Source organism: Podarcis cretensis, assembly GCF_951804945.1.
Source record: "Podarcis cretensis genome assembly, chromosome: 2".
Classification (NCBI taxonomy): Eukaryota; Metazoa; Chordata; class Lepidosauria; order Squamata; family Lacertidae; genus Podarcis; species Podarcis cretensis.
This window is the reverse complement of record NC_137171.1, coordinates 111,369,444-111,390,538: the sequence shown is the minus strand read 5'-3', so window position 1 is coordinate 111,390,538 and position 21,095 is coordinate 111,369,444. Positions and strand designations below refer to the sequence as shown.

The following is a 21,095-nucleotide window of genomic DNA, read 5'->3' as shown; positions in this document are numbered from 1 at the left end:
TTGACCATGTTTACATGTTATGCTAAGCTCAACCATGGCTCAGTAAGAATGTGCTGGCCGTCAGGGAGGCGATTACAGCCACTTTCCCCCTCCCTGGGCTTTTTAGCTCTGTGTGTCATGGCAGCTAAACCAAGGTTTGGCTTAGCATGTTATTCAAAGTTGGGATCATGATTAAAGTCTTTGCTCCTTAACCAAGGTTCAGCTGATAGTTAGAGCCCTGGTGAAAGAGGAGGGAGATTAACCACAACCCATACTGAGCCAAACCATGGCCTAACTGCTGACCTGTACTGATCAGAAACTCCTGGAAGGAAGAAGCAAAGCAGGTGTGAGCTGGCACAATAGTGCAGACACCGTAAGCTATACTCTGGGTTAATGTATGTGGATCAGGTCATAAATTCCCTCTGGACAAAGAAGTTCACTTTGTCATTGTCCTGGATACAGTACAAAGGAGCACTCACACACCGGTTTCACAACAGATGCTAAGAATAAGAGTACAGAACTGTACATAGTCATAAAATCTAAGAGTAAAATAGAACATCGAACTAACCCTTCATAAAACATTGGAGTCAAGTTACAAGAAAGGAGATTCCAACTGAACATTAGGAAGAACTTCCTGACAGTAAGAGCTGTTCAGCAATGGAATGTGATGGACTCTCCTTCCTTGGAGGCTTCAGAGCAGAGACTGGAGGGCCGTCTGTCATGGATGCTTGAGCTGAGATTTTCACTGGAGACTAGTGGCCTTTTCTGTGATACAAGGTATGTAAAAGCTGAGCAGCGTCAACACAGAGTCTGCACTGGAAAATCTTGTGTGTGCCCCCCCCTCTGGCACCATCTGTGGAAAGATAACAATGAAGGTGCTAGGTGGACCACTCTTGGGAGGGTGTTCTACAGTTGGGGTGTAACCCCCCCCCAAGGCCCTCTCCCCAGTTGTGTCAGGCTTTGGGGAATCAGCTCCACCCCCCCCCGGCAGTGAAATGAAAGAAACGCCTTACCAGTTAGGTCCTTTAATAATCACAGCGAGAGACAAAAGAACATGTCTTCCTAGAATGGCAGTGCTCCCAATTAAGAGTCACTCCTCCCTCCATCCCTATTAATCTACATCACTCCCACTTGTACCCTCTGTACTTTCTGTTCTAACAGTTTCTGAGCTCTCCGTGTCTTTGGGGAAGGGGGGTGAGAGCCATCCAGAGACTGTGAATCTGTTCACCCGCTCTCTTCCAGTGTTTCTTCTCCTAGCTGTTCCCTGTCCAGTATTTCCCAGCTTCTGCCTTCTGAACTATGGCCCTCTGCAAACCACTGTTCCAAATCTATACTGCCTGCTCCTGAGAAGATTCAGGATCAGGGGCAGGAGGAAGGGGGGGTTCCCACCATTCTTCCTCAGTGTAGTCCTCCTCCTCACGGTCCCTGACATGGTGCCATCCACGGGACCCTCACGTGAGGACAAGAACGTTATGATGATCTCAAATATCACACAGGCTCATATAATGTATATAGGACATGTAACCTTCACCATTCCTCCATCCTCTTTTCATTGGTACACCCCTCCGTCCAATCACCTCTTCAATACCTTGTACCTGCCACATCCAGTCCTCCACCCCTCTGACTTCTGCCACAAACCATCCTCTGTTACCACCTTTCAAAGCCTACTTACGTAGACAACGTTCAGTATTGGCAAGAGCTCTTGCCCCATCATTTAGGACTCATGAAAGTCACTAAATCAACTTCCCCTCAACTGATTGCCAAGGACAACATGTCTAAAAATAATCAGATACAGGGCCTGTGATGAGGCAGATAAACAATCCAAGGTATATTAATCGTTCTTTCCCAGCCCAGTCTTTTGTGTACACTTCATTAGGCCCGAAAATACATGACATGAGCTCAGCAGGCCACACCTTCTGATCAAAAGGCGATGTTACAGCTTTGGAGCAACACCTGTAAGCCCCAAATGAGGCATACTTCAAGTGCTTCAGAAGCTATATAAGGCAGAGGAGTGTTCTCAAAGCACTTGGCATCCAGCTGCAGCAAGCACAATGAACGGAATACAAAAAGCATCCAGGGTTGCATTGTGGATTATATTTGCTCTGAGCATGCATGTGGCGGAAGGAGGTAAGGCATTTTGTTCCCCACCACCACCATGATTCTGGGCTAAGGGTGCAAGGGTCTGTGAATTTCAGTTCTGATTTCTCAAACATTAAGTTTGGTTCTCCGTATTTCTGCAGCAATTTGCAATATATTTTTGAAAAACCATTTGAAAATTCATCAGCATTCTAGTGTGCCTTTCTAGTACGCAGTTTTTGACTAATGCACACATTTCTGCTAGCAATTCCCCCTAATATAATGCATTTGTGTGTGTAATTCATTTTTACACACTTTCCACCATAATATATTCACTTTTGTAAGCACAGGGTAGATGGAGAACTGCATTGCAAAATTCAGATAAGTGTGAATTTTGAAGGATGACTTTATTACGGTTCTCATATTGTTTCAGGAAATGCAGACTTGATAGATATGGCAATCTGAATCAAATTTATCCCCCTGCCCTATCTGGAGCCTATCATTTCTGTGCTGCATTCTTGGTTTTGAAAGTGATCTCTGTGGTCTACTAATTTCCTAAATAAAATAGCTGACTAGACTTTGAGTCTCTGAGACTCCCTTCTGACCTGTTGATAAACCTGTTGCCCTGACAGCCCCCGGACAGAGAAGGACCCAGGAGAGGGGATCAGTGATTCATGGGGTTGGACGCTGTTTGCAAGGCAGGAGCAAGGGGAGGAGGGAGAGTCAGGGCAATCCGAGATGAAGGAAGGTGCGCCAGATGTGGCAGAAGAAGAAGAAGCTTTTCAGCTGACAGACGGGGCAGTAGACTTCCCACCTTCCCCTGCCCCACTGACTCCTAGAACCAAGAGGAGCATCAAGTGGGAAAAGCAGTGGTGGTATCCATGCAGGAGAAGTCTCAGCTTGTGGGCGCACAACCCATCATAAAAGGGTATATAAGCCAGCAGTGGGACGCGGGTGGTGCTGTGAGTTAAACCACAGAGCCTAGGACTTGCCGATCAGAAGGTCGGCGGTTCGAATCCCCGCAACGGGGTGAGCTCCCGTTGCTCGGTCCCTGCTCCTGCCAACCTAGCAGTTCGAAAACACGCCAAAGTGCAAGTAGATAAATAGGTACCGCTCCGGTGGGAAGGTAAGCGGCGTTTCCGTGCGCTGCTCTGGTTCTACAGAAGCGGCTTAGTCATGCTGGCCACATCACCCGGAAGCTGTACACTGGCTCCCTCAGCTAATAAAGTGAGATGAGCGCCGCAGCCCCAGAGTCAGCCATGACTGGACCTAATGGTCAGGGGTCCCTTTACCTTTTAAGCCAGCAGTGGGGCAGGGTCTCCCTGTTGTTGCAACTGCTCTGTAGGCCCCAGAACTGTGGACAGCTGCCTTGAGGCTACAAGTGTGTGTGTGCACATCCAGAGCACTGTGGAAGCTGCTATAAGTGCTTTTCTTGTCAGTAAAGAGGTAGCTATCAAACATGTGGCTTCCTTGGCTAAGGAGGGCCAGGGCAGAACATAGCAACTGTGGCTAGTAGGTGTCAATAGCTTTATAATTCCTTGAATTTATCTATCCCTTTTTAAAAAGTTGTTGGTCCTCACAGCATCGTGTGGGAGGGACTCCCATGGTTTAACTGGGTGTTGTGTGAAGAAGTTCTTTCTTTTTTCTGCCCTCAATCTTCCAACAAGCAACTTAATTGGATGGAAGCTGTTGGGCGACCCTTAAACTATTTGCCCTGCTGGCCTGGGCCTGATGGGAAAGAGAAGCTGGATTGATCATGGGTTCTCTATGGCTCTCTACCGTGTATGGTGGACTTTTCTCGAACCTTTTAAGATTATAATGTGAGCATTCCTCTGGCCTATACAAAAGAGTCGATGGCTATAAACCCTCTGGTGAGCCCATGGTTTGACTTGTCAATCATGTAAAAAATATAAGGTAAAGGTAAAGGTAAAGGTACCCCTGACCGTACGGGCCAGTCTTGACAGACTCTGGGGTTGTGCGCCCATCTCACTTAAGAGGCCAGGGGCCAGCGCTGTCCGGAGACACTTCCGGGTCACGTGGCCAGCGTGACATCGCTGCTCTGGCGAGCCAGAGCCACACACGGAAACGCCGTTTACCTTCCCGCTGGTAAGCGGTCCCTATTTAGCTACTTGCACCCGGAGGTGCTTTCGAACTGCTAGGTTGGCAGGCGCTGGGACTGAGCAGCGGGAGCGCACCCCGCCGCAGGGATTCGAACCGCCAACCTTTCGATCGGCAAGCCCTAGGCGCTGAGGCTTTAACCCACAGCGCCACCTGCGTCCCCTGTAAAAAATATAGAATAATAGAATTGGAGAGTTGGAGAGTTGGAGAGTTGGAAGGGACCCCTCCACACACACACACACACACACACACACAAGGATCAACTGGTCCAACCTCCTGCAATACAAGGATCATAGCTAATGAATCTCTGACAGATGGACACCCCATCTCTGTTTAAAAACATCCATTGAAAAGAAGTCTACCAGCTTACAAGGTGGAATGTTCCACAGTTGAATAGCTCTCACCATCAGAAAAATCCTCCTAATGTTTATTTGGAACCACCTTTCTTGTAACTCGAAGGTAGGTTCAGGTCCTACCTTCCAGAGCAGGAGAGAACAAGCTTGCTCCATCCTACATCATGTGACAGCCCTTAAGATATTGGAAGACGGCTATCCTATCTCCTCTCAGTCGCCTTTTTTCCATGCTAAACATACCCAGCTCCTTCAAGCGTTCCCCGTAAGACTTAGTTTCCAGACCCTTGATCATCTCAGTTGCCCTCCTCTGCACACGTTCCCGCTTGTCCACATCCTTCTTAAATTGTGATGCCTAGAATTGGACACCAGGTGTGGTCTGACCAAGACAGAATAGAGTGGTACTATTACTTCCCTTGATTTGGACACTAGACTTCTGTTCATGCAGCCTAGAATCGCATAAGCTTTTTTTTGCTGTTGCATCAAACTGTTGACTCAGATTTCTCTTATATGTCATACATTATATATTTGTCTCTATATAATTATCTATTATTTCTATTTTATTTATCTGCTTTTGATTGCATAGGCTTCCTTTTTCATCTCTCATTCAAAGTTATTTACTCTGAGGTGTGTTCGTCCTTTAACCTTTATTTCTTTTTCATCCTTTCATCTCTTTCTTATGTGTATTGGCCTTCTCAATCTGCTTTCTCCTAGCCCTACACACCCTTCTTTTATCCCCGGTAGTGTCTCAGAGGTAGAGCTAAGGACTGGGAAGAACTTTGATTCAGCCCACCTTTAACAGCGAACTCACCTAACCTGCATTTCCCGAAACAATATGCAAACCGAAGCACAGCCATTCTTCAAAATTCCCACTGCTCCAAATTTTGCAATGCTGTTCTCTAGCGATGTCCTGTGCACAAAAATGCACATGTTGTTGTTGTTTAGTCGTTTAGTCGTGTCCGACTCTTCGTGACCCCATGGACAGAGCACGCCAGACACTCCTGTCTTCCACTGCCTCCCACAGTTTAGTCAAACTCATGCTGGTAGCTTCAAGAACACTGTCCAGCCATCTCGTCCTCTGCCGTCCCCTTCTCCTTGTGCCCTCCATCTTTCCCAACATCAGGGTCTTTTCCAGGGAGTCTTCTCTTCTCATGAGGTGGCCAAAGTATTGGAGCCTCAGCTTCAGGATCTGTCCTTCTAGTGAGTACTCAGGGCTGATTTCCTTCAGAATGAATAGGTTTGATCTTCTTGCAGTCCATGGGACTCTCAAGAGTCTCCTCCAGCACCATAATTCAAAAGCATCAATTCTCCGGCAATCAGCCTTCTTTATGGTCCAGCTCTCACTTCCATACATCACTACTGAGAAAACCATAGCTTTTACTATATGGACCTTTGTTGGCAAGGTGATGTCTCTGCTTTTTAAGATGCTGTCTAGGTTTGCCATTGCTAAAAATGCACATATACCAGGTAAAGTGTGCATATAAATGTAGGCATTAGCTCAAAGAATATACAGGGTGTTGTGCAGTCTTCTTTCCCCATTCCCCAGGGAGATTTTGCTGAGAAATAGCCTCAGGAGTCATGGGAATTTCCTTTTGAAGCTGCATACAACACACTCAACAATGATGCATTGATGCCAAGTTCCCCTCTTGTGTTGATAACTTGTGGTGGTAAGTGCTGGATGAAGTCAGCTAAAGGACAGCAGCTACTGCTGCATTTAGGTTGTGGCAAGTGATGGGAGGAGATTAGAAGGAAGAGAATCCTGAGGCTGAACAGCAGCCCCTTGACTTTGTGCCCCCACTACTTTTGCAGAAACGAAAAGGGAAGGGTTTGCAACAGGAGGTGTAGAGAACTTTTGGTTCACTTAAGATCCCTGACTGGGGAAAGTGCTTCCAATGCAGTAGAAAGTGGCCTTCTAAAGGATAAGGTGACTGGGCAAGATATGAATTCAGAATTTATACAAGATGTCAGAAGGGAGATATGGAAACAGGTCCAGATAACATCCCTTATCTTTATCACAGAAAGGGGATTATGTGATTACTATAGACCGGAAAGTTTAAACTAGGCAATATAGATCAAACCCCAGAAACTATAATACTATTTGTTTAAAACGATTATAAACATCATTCATCTTGACAGGATTAAATCTAGGCAATATCATTAATGTGCTATTACCAACAGTAGAACTGACTAGTAGAAATTTTAAGCCAACAACCCCCAAATCTGAATCCACTACGATACCAGAAACTACCAAGCCTGAAACCTCTCCAACTTCATTTACTAAAACAACTTTAGCTACTAGTGGAACTACAACAACGATGGACTCCACAACTCCCACAACTGAATCAACAACATTTCCAGAAACTACCAAGCCTGAAACCTCTCCAACTACAGTTACTACAACAACTTTAGATACTAGTAGCGCTACAACAAAGATGGACTCCACAACTCCCACAAGTGAATCAACTACAAAGCCAGAAACTACCAAGCCCGAAACCTCTCCAACAACAACTTTAGATACTAGTAGCCCTACAACAAAGATGGACTCCACAACTCCCACAACTGAATCAACTACAATGCCAGAAACTACCAAGCTCGAAACCTCTCCAACTACAATTACACCAACAACCTTAGATACTAGTAGCGCTACAACAACGATGGACTCCACAACTCCCACAACTGAATCAACTACAATGCCAGAAACTACCAAGCCCGAAACCTCTCCAACTACAGTTACACCAACAACTTTAGATACTAGTAGCGCTACAACGATGGACTCCACAACTCCCACAACTGAATCAACTACAATGCCAGAAACTACCAAGCCCGAAACCTCTGCAACAACACTTGCACTAACGACTTTAGATATAAGTAGCCCTACAACAAAGATGGACTCCACAACTCCCACAACTGAATCAACTACTATGCCAGAAACTACCAAGCCCGAAACCTCTCCAACTACAGTTACTACAACCACTTTAGATACTAGTAGTCCTACAACAACGATGGACTCCACAACTCCCACAACTGAATCAACTACAATGCCAGAAACTACCAAGCTCGAAACCTCTCCAACTACAGTTACACCAAAAAATTTAGATACTAGTAGCGCTACAACAACGATGGACTCCACAACTCCCACAACTGAATCATCTACAATTCTAGAAACTACCAAGCTCGAAACCTCTCCAACAACAACTTTAGATACAAGTAGCCCTACAACAACGATGGACTCCACAACTCCCACAACTGAATCAACTACAATGCCAGAAACTACCAAGCTCAAAACCTCTCCAACTACAGTTACACCAACAACTTTAGATACTAGTAGCGCTACAACGATGGACTCCACAACTCCCACAACTGAATCAACTACTATGCCAGAAACTACCAAGCCCGAAACCTCTCCAACTACAGTTACTACAACCACTTTAGATACTAGTGGAACTACAACAACGATGGACTCCACAACTCCCACAACTGAATCAACTACAATGCCAGAAACTACCAAGCCTGAAACCTCTCCAACTACAGTTACACCAACCACTTTAGATACTAGTAGCGCTACAACAAAGATGGACTCCACAACTCCCACAAGTGAATCAACTACAAAGCCAGAAACTACCAAGCCCGAAACCTCTCCAACTACAGTTACACCAACAACCATAGATACTAGTAGCGCTACAACAACAATGGACTCCACAACTCCCACAACTGAATCAACTACAATGCCAGAAACTACCAAGCCCGAAACCTCTCCAACAACAACTTTAGATACTAGTAGCCCTACAACAAAGATGGACTCCACAACTCCCACAACTGAATCAACTACTATGCCAGAAACTACCAAGCCCGAAACCTCTCCAACTACAGTTACTACAACCACTTTAGATACTAGTAGTCCTACAACAACGATGGACTCCACAACTCCCACAACTGAATCAACTACAATGCCAGAAACTACCAAGCTCGAAACCTCTCCAACTACAGTTACACCAAAAAATTTAGATACTAGAAGCGCTACAACGATGGACTCCACAACTCCCACAACTGAATCAACTACAATGCCAGAAACTACCAAGCCCGAAACCTCTGCAACAACACTTGCACTAACGACTTTAGATATAAGTAGCCCTACAACAAAGATGGACTCCACAACTCCCACAACTGAATCAACTACAATGCCAGAAACTACCAAGCCCGAAACCTCTCCAACTACAGTTACTACAACCACTTTAGATACTAGTAGTCCTACAACAACGATGGACTCCACAAGTCCCACAACTGAATCAACTACAATGCCAGAAACTACCAAGCTCGAAACCTCTCCAACTACAGTTACACCAAAAACTTTAGATACAAGTAGCCCTACAACAACGATGGACTCCACAACTCCCACAACTGAATCAACTACAATGCCAGAAACTACCAAGCTCAAAACCTCTCCAACTACAGTTACACCAACAACTTTAGATACTAGTAGCGCTACAACGATGGACTCCACAACTCCCACAACTGAATCAACTACAATGCCAGAAACTACCAAGCCCGAAACCTCTGCAACTACACTTGCACTAACGACTTTAGATAAAGGTAGCCCTACAACAAAGATGGACTCCACAACTCCCACAACTGAATCAACTACAATGCCAGAAACTACCAAGCCCGAAACCTCTCCAACTACAGTTACTACAACCACTTTAGATACTAGTGGAACTACAACAACGATGGACTCCACAACTCCCACAACTGAATCAACTACAATGCCAGAAACTACCAAGCCTGAAACCTCTCCAACTACAGTTACACCAACCACTTTAGATACTAGTAGCGCTACAACAAAGATGGACTCCACAACTCCCACAAGTGAATCAACTACAAAGCCAGAAACTACCAAGCCCGAAACCTCTCCAACAACAATTTTAGATACTAGTAGCCCTACAACAAAGATGGACTCCACAACTCCCACAACTGAATCAACTACAATGCCAGAAACTACCAAGCTCAAAACCTCTCCAACTACAATTACACCAACAACCTTAGATACTAGTAGCGCTACAACAACGATGGACTCCACAACTCCCACAACTGAATCAACTACAATGCCAGAAACTACCAAGCCCGAAACCTCTCCAACAACAACTTTAGATACTAGTAGCCCTACAACAAAGATGGACTCCACAACTCCCACAACTGAATCAACTACTATGCCAGAAACTACCAAGCCCGAAACCTCTCCAACTACAGTTACTACAACCACTTTAGATACTAGTAGTCCTACAACAACGATGGACTCCACATCTCCCACAACTGAATCAACTACAATGCCAGAAACTACCAAGCTCGAAACCTCTCCAACTACAGTTAAACCAACAACTTTAGATACTAGTAGCGCTACAACAACGATGGACTCCACAACTCCCACAACTGAATCATCTACAATTCTAGAAACTACCAAGCTCGAAACCTCTCCAACTACAGTTACACCAACAACTTTAGATACTAGTAGCGCTACAACGATGGACTCCACAACTCCCACAACTGAATCAACTACAATGCCAGAAACTACCAAGCCCAAAACCTCTGCAACAACACTTGCACTAACGACTTTAGATATAAGTAGCCCTACAACAAAGATGGACTCCACAACTCCCACAACTGAATCAACTACAATGCCAGAAACTACCAAGCCCAAAACCTCTCCAACTACAGTTACTACAACCACTTTAGATACTAGTAGTCCTACAACAACGATGGACTCCACAAGTCCCACAACTGAATCAACTACAATGCCAGAAACTACCAAGCTCGAAACCTCTCCAACTACAGTTACACCAAAAACTTTAGATACAAGTAGCCCTACAACAACGATGGACTCCACAACTCCCACAACTGAATCAACTACAATGCCAGAAACTACCAAGCTCAAACCCTCTCCAACTACAGTTACACCAACAACTTTAGATACTAGTAGCGCTACAACCATGGACTCCACAACTCCCACAACTGAATCAACTACAATGCCAGAAACTACCAAGCCCGAAACCTCTGCAACTACACTTGCACTAACGACTTTAGATAAAGGTAGCCCTACAACAAAGATGGACTCCACAACTCCCACAACTGAATCAACTACTATGCCAGAAACTACCAAGCCCGAAACCTCTCCAACTACAGTTACTACAACCACTTTAGATACTAGTGGAACTACAACAACGATGGACTCCACAACTCCCACAACTGAATCAACTACAATGCCAGAAACTACCAAGCCTGAAACCTCTCCAACTACAGTTACACCAACCACTTTAGATACTAGTAGCGCTACAACAAAGATGGACTCCACAACTCCCACAAGTGAATCAACTACAATGCCAGAAACTACCAAGCTCAAAACCTCTCCAACTACAATTACACCAACAACCTTAGATACTAGTAGCGCTACAACAACGATGGACTCCACAACTCCCACAACTGAATCAACTACAATGCCAGAAACTACCAAGCCCGAAACCTCTGCAACAACACTTGCACTAACGACTTTAGATATAAGTAGTCCTACAACAATGATGGACTCCACAACTCCCACAACTGAATCAACTACAATGCCAGAAACTACCAAGCTCGAAACCTCTCCAACTACAGTTACACCAAAAACTTTAGATACTAGTAGCGCTACAACAACGACGGACTCCACAACTCCCACAACTGAATCATCTACAATTCTAGAAACTACCAAGCTCGAAACCTCTCCAACTACAGTTACACCAACAACTTTAGATACTAGTAGCCCTACAACAACGATGGACTCCACAACTCCCACAACTGAATCAACTACAATGCCAGAAACTACCAAGCCCGAAACCTCTGCAACAACACTTGCACTAACGACTTTAGATATAAGTAGCCCTACAACAAAGATGGACTCCACAACTCCCACAACTGAATCAACTACTATGCCAGAAACTACCAAGCCCGAAACCTCTCCAACTACAGTTACACCAACAACTTTAGATACTAGTAGCGCTACAACAATGGACTCCACAACTCCCACAACTGAATCAACTACAATGCCAGAAACTACCAAGCTCGAAACCTCTCCAACTACAGTTACACCAAAAAATTTAGATACTAGTAGCGCTACAACAACGATGGACTCCACAACTCCCACAACTGAATCATCTACAATTCTAGAAACTACCAAGCTCGAAACCTCTCCAACAACAACTTTAGATACAAGTAGCCCTACAACAACAATGGACTCCACAACTCCCACAACTGAATCAACTACAATGCCAGAAACTACCAAGCTCGAAACCTCTCCAACTACAGTTACACCAACAACTTTAGATTCTAGTAGCGCTACAACGATGGACTCCACAACTCCCACAACTGAATCAACTACAATGCCAGAAACTACCAAGCCCGAAACCTCTGCAACTACACTTGCACTAACGACTTTAGATATAAGTAGCCCTACAACAAAGATGGACTCCACAACTCCCACAACTGAATCAACTACTATGCCAGAAACTACGAAGCCCGAAACCTCTCCAACTACAGTTACTACAACCACTTTAGATACTAGTAGTCCTACAACAACGATGGACTCCACAACTCCCACAACTGAATCAACTACAATGCCAGAAACTACCAAGCTCGAAACCTCTCCAACTACAGTTACACCAACCACTTTAGATACTAGTAGCGCTACAACAACGATGGACTCCACAACTCCCACAACTGAATCATCTACAATTCCAGAAACTACCAAGCTCGAAACCTCTCCAACTACAGTTACTACAACAACTTTAGATAATAGTAGAGCTACAACAATGATGGACTCCACAACTCCCACTACTGAATCAACTACAATGCCAGAAACTACCAAGCCCGAAACCTCTGCAACTACACTTGCACTAACGACTTTAGATATAAGTAGCCCTACAACAACGATGGACTCCACAACTCCCACAACTGAATCATCTACAATCCCAGAAACTACCAAGCTCGAAACCTCTCCAACTACAGTTACTACAACCACTTTAGATACTAGTAGTCCTACAACAATGATGGACTCCACAACTCCCACAACTGAATCAACTACAATGCCAGAAACTACCAAGCCCGAAACCTCTCCAACTACAGTTACACCAACCACTTTAGATGCTAGTAGCCCTACAACAAAGATGGACTCCACAACTCCCACAACTGAATCAACTACAATGCCAGAAACTACCAAGCCCGAAACCTCTCCAACTACAGTTACACCAACAACTTTAGATACTAGTAGCGCTACAACAACGATGGACTCCACAACTCCCACAACTGAATCAACTACAATGCTAGAAACTACCAAGCCCGAAACCTCTGCAACTACACTTGCACTAACGACTTTAGATATAAGTAGCCCTACAACAAAGATGGACTCCACAACTCCCACAACTGAATCAACTACTATGCCAGAAACTACCAAGCCCGAAACCTCTCCAACTACAGTTACTACAACCACTTTAGATACTAGTGGAACTACAACAGTGATGGACTCCACAACTCCCACAACTGAATCAACTACAATGCCAGAAACTACCAAGCCCGAAACCTCTCCAACTACAGTTACACCAACCACTTTAGATACTAGTAGCCCTACAACAAAGATGGACTCCACAACTCCCACAACTGAATCATCTACAATTCCAGAAACTACCAAGCTCAAAACCTCTCCAACTACAGTTACTACAACAACTTTAGATAATAGTAGCGCTACAACAACGATGGACTCCACAACTCCCACAACTGAATCAACTACAATGCCAGAAACTACCAAGCCCGAAACCTCTCCAACTACAGTTACTACAACAACTTTAGATACAAGTACCCCTACAACAAAGATGGACTCCACAACTCCCACAACTGAATCCACTACAATGCCAGAAGCCACCACTGCTGAAACCACCCCAACTACAGTCATTCTGACAACTGAAGTTAATAATAGTGCTGCAACCAATTTGGCTTCATCAACTCTAAAATTTGAATCCACTACAATCCCTGAAACCACCACTTTTAGAACCTCCCCAACTACAGTCATATCAACAACTGAGGCACGTAGTTCTACTACAGCAACGATGAACTCTACAAGTCCCACATCTGAATCCACTGTAATTCCAGTAGCTACCAGTTCTAAAACCTCCCGAAGTACAGTTATACCTACAACTTCAGATATTAGTATCACTACAACAAAGGTGGACTCCATAAGTCCCAAATTGGAATCTACTACAATGCCAGAAACTATCACCTCTGAAACCTCTCCAGCTACAGTCCTATCAAGAACTGATGCAAGCAGTACTACTACAGCAATGATGGACTCCACAAGTCTCAGATCCGAATCCACTGCAACACCAGAAATTACCATTCCTGAAACCTCTCCAACTACAGTTGCACAGACCATTTTAGATAGTACTACAGCTACAATCAAGATGGAGTCCACAACTCCCAAACTGGAATCTACTACAATGCTTGAAACGATCTCCCGTGAAACTGCCCCTGTTACAGTAATAGGAAGAACTGAAGCTAGCAGTGGTGCTTCAACAATTTTGGAGTCCACAACTCCCCCATCTGAATCCACAATACCTGAAACAATCACTTCTAAAACATCCCCAAGTACCGACGTAACAACAACTGTAGTTGGTAGTATTGCTACAACAAAGTTGAAGTCAGCTACTCCCAAATCTGAGCCCACCACTACACCTGAAACAAGCAACCCTGAAACCTCTGCAGCTAGTACGAGTAGTACTTTTACAACAGAGTTTGACTCAACAGTGACTGAAAGAACCTCTCCTGAAGCCTCTACCACTACCGTTATATCATCAACTGTACTTAGCAGTTCTGCTACAACAGAATTGGGATCAACAACTCCCACATCTGACTCCACCACAACACCTGATGCAACCTCTCTTCAAGGCACAAGTACCTCAACGCTGACAACAGGTTAGAGTTTGTTTTGTTTATTCAAAATGACTTTGCTTTGCTTGCTCATGACTTATCCTTCAAGGGTTAGTGCCTGAAAGATGTTTTGACTCACCAAAATGGAGGCTGCTGTTGGGCTAGCTCCAGGTGGTAGGAGGGATGCAGTGAATATAAGGGGAGTGCAATAAACTCCCTTGTCATGGTTGGAGCATTATCTGGTTAAGTTTGGACTAATGGTGGCATCTCCACCTGTAAAAGGTGGTGGCCTGTTCAGATTGCCTGTCCTTGGAGACTGATGGAACCTGATGTGTTCCAGAATGCTCTGGGGGATTCTCCAAAGCTGAAAGCTGGTGATCTTGTCAAAGCCCTTATCTTCTTATATGGTGAGTAGAAATGGACAGTTGACATGATCCCTCCAGCGTTTTGGAGCCTGAGCAACTCTTTGGTAATCTGAGGGGTTTCGGACTATGAAACAAGCTGGATGAAGACTGGAGAGCAGGTGGGACAAGTCACGCCGTAAGCTGACCTAACACTGGTAAGAACACATAACAATGTCTACCATGTGGCAGTGTGGGCTGCAAAAAAGGCACATTTTGCAGCTCGCATGGCGTCCTCTAGAAGCTGGCTGACAGACAGTCCGGTGGCTACTGACTCCCAGTGTGAGGAGGGGACCTCTGGAGCCCACTGTGACCAACTGGCTACTTGGAGGATAAAATTGCTCAACTTCAGAGAGATGTTGACTCTCCATTTGTTGCAGCTCTGGATGAAGTACCCGGTACTGCAATCAATGATGTTTTGTAATATTGGTTTTGCTGTATGTGGGCCAAGTGGTGGTGGCAATGCATCTGACCATGCGCTCCCTCTACCCCTGTCCCTCCTGGCTTACCAAATTTAGCAGACCGAGGCTGACTGGTTGGATCCAGAGTGTGGTTAATGCTTCGCTGAGTGAAGAGGTGGTCCCTGCTGCGTTGAAAGAGGCAGTGGTGTGACCGCTCCTAAAGAAACCAGCTCTGGGCCCTTTAGCTATTGGTCCATTGCCAAGGTGATGGAGAAAGCCATGGTGGGGTAGCTGCAGGCATCCTTGGATGACACAGATTATCTAGATGCATTCCAGTATGGATTCAGGGCTAAATATGGAACTGAGTCAGCCTTGGTTGACCTGATGGATAACCTCTGCAGAGAGTAGGACAGTGGAGGTGCAACCTTGTTTCTGCTTCTTGATCTCTTGTTGGCTTTTGGTACCACTGACCATGATATACACCTGGACCGGTTCCAGGGAATGGGAATTAGGGGGCACTGTATTACAGTGGTTCCAATCCTACCATCAGGACCAAGCCCAGAGAGTAGTAGCATTGGGGCTTCTTTTGGTCCTCTGGCAGCCGTGTTATGGGGTGACCTTATCTCCAGTGCTATCTGGTCATTAGGAGTTTTGGGGCAAGGTGCCATCAGTATGCTGATGACACTCAGCTCTATTCCTCCAGACATCTGAATCAGGGGATACTTGCAGTCCCTGGGCCACTGCCTGGACACAGTGGATGAGGAAAAAATCAAAACAGATCACTTTACACTGTCTATGACTAATTCAGATTACCCTACTGTTACTATTACTTCTACTCCTATGACTATTTTTATTTCTCAAGTTCGAACCACCTTTGGCAGTGTTCCTACAACAGAGCTGAAATCAGCAACTCCCCTGTCGGAATCCACAACCCCATCTGCTGAAGCCACTCCAAGCGCTCTTACACTAACAACAGGTAAGAATTGTTGTTGTTTCTTAAATATTTCTTTCTTATGATCCTATACCTCACACAAGAGTACCTAAAAATATCCCAAAATAAAATGGATCAAACAAGTCAATTTCAAGCTTCATATATGGAAGCAAGTTTTCACCTGTTCACCATCCAAGCTACTACTGCTTTTGTGGCCAGAAACAAGACCTCCTGTTGTGTTACTACCACAACCATGCCAGAAATAGCATCTCTTGACAGGCACAACAAGGATGATACCGTGTTGAAGAGCTGGGAAACGCATTAAATGCGCACAACAGAATGCACGGCAGAAATTAACATAATACATTTGCTCAACAGCTGGAACCGCCCCCAGTGGAACATCTGGTGCCAATGGTGTGTCTACCACAAAATCATCAGCAGCAACGTCTCAGACAGCTATCACTACTGCTGGTAAGTTTATTTCATTCAAGTATATTGTCACACAGTGACAGTGTTCTCGAAGCTACCAGCATGAGTCTGACCAAACTGCGGGAGGCAGTGGAAGACAGGAGTGCCTGGCGTGCTCTGGTCCATGGGGTCACGGAGAGTCGGACACGACTAAACTACGAAACAACAACAATATTGTCACACGCTGCCCCAATCTCTGAGCGGTGTGAGCTTCCAGGGGTTCCAGGCGCTTACCCAGGGTTAGTGTTTTCTTCTGGAAACGAGGCATAGTGGAGACGGTGGTGTCTTTAGGATATATGCTTTATTTACACCTATAGACAACCTGAGCCTATGATGGAGGGGTTGCCAGCATCAGACTCCAAGCGGGTCTTGTTTTCCCCATAGGCACAGCCCTGGATTCAAACAGAAATCAGCCATTGTGCCTTGCCTACTGCTGGGCAAATCCCAGTCATATCTAGGCACATTCCTTATCTCCAGCTACTTCAAAGATACTTTTTATTTATGCTTTCTCTTTTCTTCAACCCAGCAGGAAATAAATTCCCACAATGGGCTCTTCCTCTCCTCCTCGGCCCAGCCGTTGTGCTCTGTGTCGTGCTCCTGATGTGCATCGGATGCATGGTAAAGGGGGGGGGGAGTTGCCATCTGCAGAAGATGCTATGATGGGCATGAGGGACCAGGATATGTCAGAGGAATATGGGGGGGGGGTGTAAGAGAGTCAAAGTTTCTTTTCCACCAGCAAGAAAAAGCCAAAGTTCACAGACAAAAGACATCTGGTGAAGGTTGTCTTGGGTAACAGCTATAATTCATTTCATTTTAGTTCATTATTTATGCATACATAATACAGTGGTACCTTGGGTTAAGAACTTAATTCGTTCTGGAGGTCCGTTCTTAACCTGAAATTGTTCTTAACCTGAGGTACCACTTTAGCTAATGGGGCCTCCTGCTGCCGCCACACCGCCACTGCACAATTTCTGTTCTCATCCTGAAGCAAAGTTCTTAACCCGAGGTAATATTTCTGGGTTAGCGGAGTGTGTAACCTGAAGCGTTTGTAAGCTGAAGCGTCTGTAATGCAAGGCACCACTGTACATACATACATACACACAGACACACACACACACACACTGCCCATCTGGTTGGGTTTCCCCAGCCACTTTTGGCGGCTTCCAACAAAATATTAAAAATACAATAAAACAGCAAACATTTTTTTAAAAATATCCCTAAACAGGGCTGCTTTCAGATGTCTCCTAAAGGTCAGATAGCTGTTCATTTCCTTGACATCTGCTGGGAGGGCGTTCCACAGGGCGGGTGCCACTACCAAAAAGGCCCTCTGCCTGCTTCCCTGTAACCTCACTTCTCGCAGTGAGGGAACCGCCAGAAGGCTCTCGGAGCTGGACCTCAGTGTCCGGGCTGGACAGTGGGGGTGGAGATGCTCCTTCAGGTATACTGGGCTATCACCAGTGTTGACCGATTCCTGTTTGTCCTCTGGCTCACTCTCCCTTCCTTGTGTTGCGATCTCTTGCAGGTCATCTACTGCCTGCAAAATCCTGTGTCTGAGTCTTACAACATATACCAAACCCACTTTATGCGCCAGAGCATCCAAAATTTCAGTTGGAGGAGGAGGAACAGCCAACAGAGGATTCAGGCGTCCCTGGATTGTGAAGATATCAGCCAACAATTCCAGCCAACAATTGTTGGTTCCAACAATTATGGCTTCTTATAGCAAGGGTCTCTGATGTCCTCCCGGCACACTTTCTGTGCTGACTTGATTAAACCTTCAGTATCAGGTGATAATTTATTGAGAAGCTCTTATGGTTAGCAATACCCCCAACATACATATTTATTATTATTGTTATTTATTGAGAAAATCGGTACTGCTTGGAACAGCAATTGGTTCCAGCTGCTAACAAGCAGTAGCAACTACCTCTAGGTGGCAGCAGTGAGAAAGATGTAAGTGCTAAAAGGGCTCGCTTCTAACGGACAAAGACTTAAGGTATTTTTGTTAATGTAGGGGATATAATAACCGATTCTGCAGTGCATTACACATTCAGGTCTGTATATCACTGTGTATTGTGCATAAGTTAAAGAGCTTTAGAGGGTTATTTCATGGGAAGCCGTTTCCCCCCAAAAAAATTATAGTCCGGCCCACCACAAGGTCTGAGGGACAGTGGACCAGCCCACGACTGAAAAAGGTTGCTGACCCCTGGTGTATTGGGTTCAGTTTATGTACTAATAGTCTAGACTCCATTCCCTAGATTATCTGACCCAAACCTTTGAAGTACTGAACAATACCATCTTACTAGGACTTAGTTTGAAGTCCATTGCACCATTGCTGGAAATCAGCCCCCATTGAACCTAGTGGGGCTTGCCTCTATGGTAAAAATGCACTTTTAAGGACATACCTTTCTGACGAAAATCATTTTAAAATATAGTATTTTAACATTTTCTCAATTTGGGCAGTTCATGAGGCATAGACTAGAGGCGTTGTCCATTTTGGCAGAACTGGGAACTGCGCTAAACAAGTATTAGCTAACGATTTCTCTGTGAGTTGTAGATGTGTTTCCATGTATTGTAAAGTCTTTGGGTGGGGAATCAAAGCAGCAAAAATAAATAAATTGGTTCTTTCATTTGTCTAAGTTCTGCTGGCTCTGCCATATTATCCCGTCAAAAATAGCCACTATCTTGTAAATTCCAGTTGTATACATTATTCCATAGAAAGAAAATGTGTACCTTGGCCCACCCTGCGATCTTGCCTTGCATGGAACTGCTGCTCAAAATACACAGTTTTGGTCCATTAGTGGAGTGATGGAAGCACGGCACACACAATTATCATATTAATGACAACTGAAACATCAAAGCCCCATCACAGCTAACGTTAGTCATAATTAATCCCCGGTGAAATCAATGGAAGACATTAGTAATATCTAAAGTCCCAGTGGGATATGTATAAAAGGTAAAGGGACCCCTGACCATTAGGTCCAGTCGTGACCGACTCTGGGGTTGTGGTGCTCATCTCGCTTTACTGGCTGAGGGAGCCGGCGTACAGCTTCCGGGTCATGTGGCCAGCATGACTAAGCCGCTTCTGGCAAACCAGAGCAGCGCACGGAAACGCCATTTACCTTCCCGCCGGAGCGGTACCTATTTATCTACTTGCACTTTGATGTGTTTTCGAACTGCTAGGTGGGCAGGAGCAGGGACCGAGCAACGGGAGTTCACCTCGTCGCGGGGATTCGAACCGCCGACCTTCTGATCAGCAAGTCCTAGGCTGTGTGGTTTAACCTGTTATGTAGTGAAGTTTCACCCTGGGCCAGCAGGGGGATACTGTATATAGTTTTCACTCAGGTCTGTAGATAGTTTTCCCTCAGGTCCACGTCAGTTATTTTAGGCGGGAACTCTGGGCTGTTGTTGTTACAATGTTGACAGCCGGCTGCCTATAAAAGCAGGCCGGCTGAGCTGTTTGCAGGCAGTTCTATTCCAGCTTACAAAAATGAAGAGCTACTTGGAGAAATCGCTGTGTCGTCTGCTATGTCAACCCACAACTTAACACTGGCGACGAAGGTGGGATCGATGGACATCAGAGCACAGCCAGATGCGGCCAGCCTCTGAACTGAGCTGAATCACTGAGCTGAATCACAGAGCGAAATCACTGAGCGAAATCACTGGACAGAACCAATTCAGAGCTGACTGTTCTGGCTAAGAGCACTGTGTTCCATCCATCGCCCTTCACGCCGGCATCGGAATCATGGCTTCACTTGTGCCTCTACCGCCGTTTGCGCCAGCCTCGGAATCATGGGACTCCTACCTCGCTCGGTTCAACTGCTACCTCCAAGCCAACGAGCTGACAGCAGTATCAAAGGATCGGAAGCGGGGCCTATTCCTCAGCCTCTGTGGGCCTGAGGTGTTTGAGACGGCCCGAGCATTGGTTGCGCCTGAAGCAGTCCAGGCAACACCATGGGACACGATCCAAGAGAAGCTCCGCAACCACTACGCACCAAAGCCGTCCAAGATTGCTGCCCGCCATGCGTTCTACCACCGGAACCAGGCAGAGGGGGAGTCAATCAACAACTACACCACCGCCCTGCGACAGGCTGCAATGCACTGCGAGTTCCGAGACTTAGACGATGCCCTGATGGATCGAATCGTCTGCGGGGTCCGGGACATCCATCTGCAACGGCGTCTCGCCAAGCCAGACCTCACGCTACAGAAAGCCATTGAGGAGGCTGTGGCCTCAGAAGCTGCTGAACGCTCCGCCCAGGAGATCCGCAAGTCCAGCAGCCCGCGTCTTGCTAGGGAGCCAGTTCCGGTGCATCATGAAGAGGCCAGCAGTGATGAGGCATCCTCCAGTGAAGACGATGACGTGCACCAGACAAAGCGGGAGCGCAGGAAGTTCCAACAGAAGTCCAAGGGCCAACCGGAATGTGCCGGCTGCGGAGGC

At 45.7% G+C, this 21,095-nt stretch overlaps 1 long non-coding RNA gene across 1 annotated transcript; it reads left to right on the top strand.

Moving 5' to 3' along the window:
- The first annotated feature begins 14,063 nt into the window (after positions 1 to 14,063).
- Positions 14,064 to 18,328, top strand: LOC307209222. Its single transcript, XR_013835440.1, has 5 exons — positions 14,064 to 14,507; positions 16,127 to 16,240; positions 16,574 to 16,666; positions 17,190 to 17,281; positions 18,186 to 18,328. It is a non-coding gene; the product is annotated as an uncharacterized lncRNA (long non-coding RNA).
- The last annotated feature ends 2,767 nt before the right edge of the window (positions 18,329 to 21,095 follow it).